The following is a 4041-nucleotide window of genomic DNA, read 5'->3' on the forward strand; positions in this document are numbered from 1 at the left end:
TCTCTCCTGAATTCTGTACATAAATGCGTTAACATGTATAATGACCAAACTTGCAAGTTCGGTTAATCTGAGTTAAAAGGAGAAATTTCATTAAATTCTTCCCAAAACCCCATAAACCGTTTCACTGGACCTACCCTTTTATTTACTTTCACACGGTTTCATCATTGCTTTTGAACCCCAACCCATCACATCACTGACCCCTCACAACTCTCCACTTTCACATCAATTCATCTCTCTATCATCTCTCATCTTCAACCTCTCCCCAAAACCTTTTCACCATGACTTCCCACAACAAAAATTCTGGTGATCAAGAAAACTTTCGAAGGAGAAAATACCATAACTTGAAGACATTAATTAGTGCTCAAGAATCATCAAAAACAAAAGAAGATTCAACTGGGTCAAAAGTCGAATCCTCTGCCCCTGTCTCTCTCTCTCCTAAACATGAAGACGGTGAAAATGGAGTGGAAAGTGAACAAGAAAAGGAAATTACTATTCCTACAAAGAGAGGTGAGAAAACAAAATCATCCCAATTTTTTGTGGGTTTTTGTATTGATGTTGCATGGTGCAAAAAGTCCAAATGGATGGAACTGCTGAACATTTTAAAATTTCAAAAATGGTGGAAAGTTGTTAGTTTAGATGATGGATTATATAAAAAGAAATGTGTGATTTTTGTTCCAGTTTTAATATCACTGAGGGAGTCTGTGTGAGTATCGTAAATGGAAGTGTTGTCACCAAACTGAGAAGAAGTTGGGGGGAGTGGTTTGAAGTTCCAATTGAGGGTTATAAAGAGTATCTTAAGGGTAGAGCAAAACTGAATATCAATGGAGTCTCTAATGACAAAGTTCTTGCTTTCTTTAATGGAAATCCGAATGCATTGTCCCTAGATCAAAAAGAACTTTCCCCCTTCCATAAACTATTATTTCAATTTGTGTGGCGTTTTATCTTACCCCGCTCTTCAAAAAGAACCCAGGCTAGTTTAATGGATCTCTCCATTATGTATTGCCTTGCCAAGAACATCAAAATCAACCTCTCTTCGTTGATAATTTCTAATCTATCTCATTGCATTTCTCATAATACAAAAGTTGGCTATGGAAACCTTCTCTCTACCATCTTCAAAAATTGCAAAGTAAAACTTCCTGCCAGTCCTTCCTTCTGTCTTGAACCTGAAAATTACCAGACCAAGGACACATTGTCAAGACTCAGTTTAAGGTTGGTTAATGGGAAGCTGGACTTTGAGAGGGAAGATACACCTGTTAAGGTGGAAGTGGGTGGTAAGAGGAAACTGGGTGAAGAGGGAGTTCTTGGTGGGTCTGTGAGGAAGAGTCAACGAATTGCTGGGTCCAAGTCTCTGAAGGAGAAGGATCAAGGTGAAGCTGTGTTTATTAACCTAGACTTAGATACAGTTCCTTCCACAACTGTTGATTTCCCTTTGCTATCTACCACCGGACTACACACAATGCTCCGAGAAATTCAAGACTCTCTGACTCTCCTGCACTCTAGGATCAATGTCATTGAGGCCACTGTCTCCACTCTGGATTCTCTACAGCAGCAACAATTGGTGGTCATTAAGCAAGCTGATACGGGGATCAGGAACAAAGTAGATGGTGTCGTCTCCAAAATTGATTTTGTGGTCACCACCCTCTTTAAGCGCCCCAAACCCTAATCTCTTTTTAACTATGCATGATTGGACAAGTTTTTGTGGCTGTAATATTTGTTAAACAATCTCTTTTCTGCTTTCTCTTTATGTGTCCTTTTGAGACACATGAAACACTTTAATCTCTACTATTTTCTCTTTACTCTTGTGCTCTGCATATTGATTATTACATGTTGTCCATATTGCTGCTTTCTACTTTTCGTATTTTAATTTTTTGGTGTGCTTGAATGGGTAATATTATACGATACATGTTTGAGCTACTTGCTTGCTGGCTAGACTGTTGACTCTGTAGTGCTGCAGGTTCATCCCTTAGTTTTGATAATGACAAAAGGGGAATAGATGTTATTGGTACAAGTCAAATTTTTTTTCCTGTAGTTCCTATGCATGTTTTCTCATTCCTGTTCCCAATCAATCCTGATCTTGTTCCCAGTCCTAGTTGAATCTAGTTACTTAGGTTGTGTGTTTTTTTTTCTTTTTTTTTTTTTTTTTGTTTTGCTAAAAACGAAAAAATTAATTTTTTTTTACCAATTATTTGCCATCATAAAAAAGGGGGAATATTGTTGACTTGTTGTATTCACTATTTTGATGATGACAAATATTTATCTTTGATTAATTTAGTTTCTTTATTTTGTGTGTTATTAGATTTATTTATTTTATTTCGTGTTATTAGATTTATTTGTTTTATTTTATCTTATAATCTAGGTTTGTTATTTTATCTTAGGTTTATTATTTTATATCACAAATATCATGTTTAAAAACTTATGGAGTATTGATTAGGAGTTTAATAAAAAATTAAGTTATTAACTTTATTTGTGTTTATGACCAATGATTAATATTATGGACTTTAATTTGTGAAAATATTAGAAACCATAATATTCTTGGAAGCTAGTGTATGCGCAGAAAATGAAAATACTAATTGATGAAGAGCTTTCTGAGGCACTAACTTCCAGCACCTAAAAAGGAGGGTTGTTGAAGTAGTTCCTAGATTTTAGGAACTACTACAACCCACAACAGCCCACCTAATTCTAAGGTGTGTGATCGTGACTGAAGATTCGGAACCACAACAACACAACTTCAAACTGATTCTCTAATGGCTACAAAGTGGATGAGTGAGGCTGAAATTTAGCTCCCACTATGTTTGTGGAGAAGATCATGGGGAAATCTGTTATCTACAAATAGTTGTGTGTAACGAACAAAATGATTAAGCTTTCAGAATTTTATTGTAATATTTTCTATGAAAGTATATTCGGTTTCATCTCTTCTTTCATTATTATTCACTGTATTAGAGATTGGGTTGTGTGAAACAAAATCTATAATCATTTCGAGAGAAAAAGAGAAAGAGAAAGAAAAGAGAGAAAGAGAAAGACTTCGAGGGAAGTCAAGAGAGAAAGTCACTTGTTCAAGGGGAACAAGGTGACAGGGAACAAGTTCCTAGAGAAATAGAGAAGGTCCAATATTAGGTTGTACAAAAGAGAGTCTTTTGGCCTAAGTATATTAAAAAGAATTGAGTCAAAATCCCTCGTGGTCAAGGTTTTTCTTCCTACTGGGCCTAGGAAGTTTTCCTTGTAAAAAATCTCGTGTTCTTATTCCTTTTAAGTTTATGTTCTTTTATCTTTCTTAGTTAAAGATCGTTTTATTTCTGCAAAAAGTTAGAAAATCTCCCCAACTACAATTCACCCCCCTCTTGTAGTTGCTCAATTGTTTATACTCGACTAACAACTCTAAACATCACTTCTCACTTTAAATGGAATAGTTATTGGAACTGAGTTGTCTTATCTACTAATGCCTTCACTAAGAAGACGAAATACAGGCGCGACTCCGTATTCCAGAGTGACCTGCGATATCGAGGAACCTTTGAAATAAAAGAGGGATGATGATCAATTCATTCCTAGAAAAGCCATGGGCTACCACCATGTACTCCAACCCTTAATGTCCAACTCTAGACGCGCACCAGTGTAAAGTCTATAACTATTCTCGTTACACTTTACGTTATTTACATATTATCACTTGTGTTGACACACACATACAAGTAACACATAAATAATAATCAGACAGTCACAACTGAACTTCTTTTATCTTTGGATTTAACAAGTGATCACAACTTACAATCCAAGTATACTTTCCTTTTTAATCTCAACTTTCTTTACTTGTTGAACCTAGCCAACAATAATCTCACCTTTATATAGGCATAACTTGTAAACTTACCAAATAAGGTCCACAATCCTCATAAGATAATAAAAATAATACTTCTCAAGGAATACATAAATAACATGATTCAACTTCTATAACATATACTAATTCTTCATGCGAATTAATAAATAAACTTTCTTTTCATGCTTGCATCAATTATTCCATACAAACATACAATCTAATATTCATAATAAATT

Source organism: Beta vulgaris, chromosome 5 (genome assembly GCF_026745355.1).
Source record: "Beta vulgaris subsp. vulgaris cultivar EL10 chromosome 5, EL10.2, whole genome shotgun sequence".
In the NCBI taxonomy this organism is placed as follows: domain Eukaryota; kingdom Viridiplantae; phylum Streptophyta; class Magnoliopsida; order Caryophyllales; family Amaranthaceae; genus Beta; species Beta vulgaris.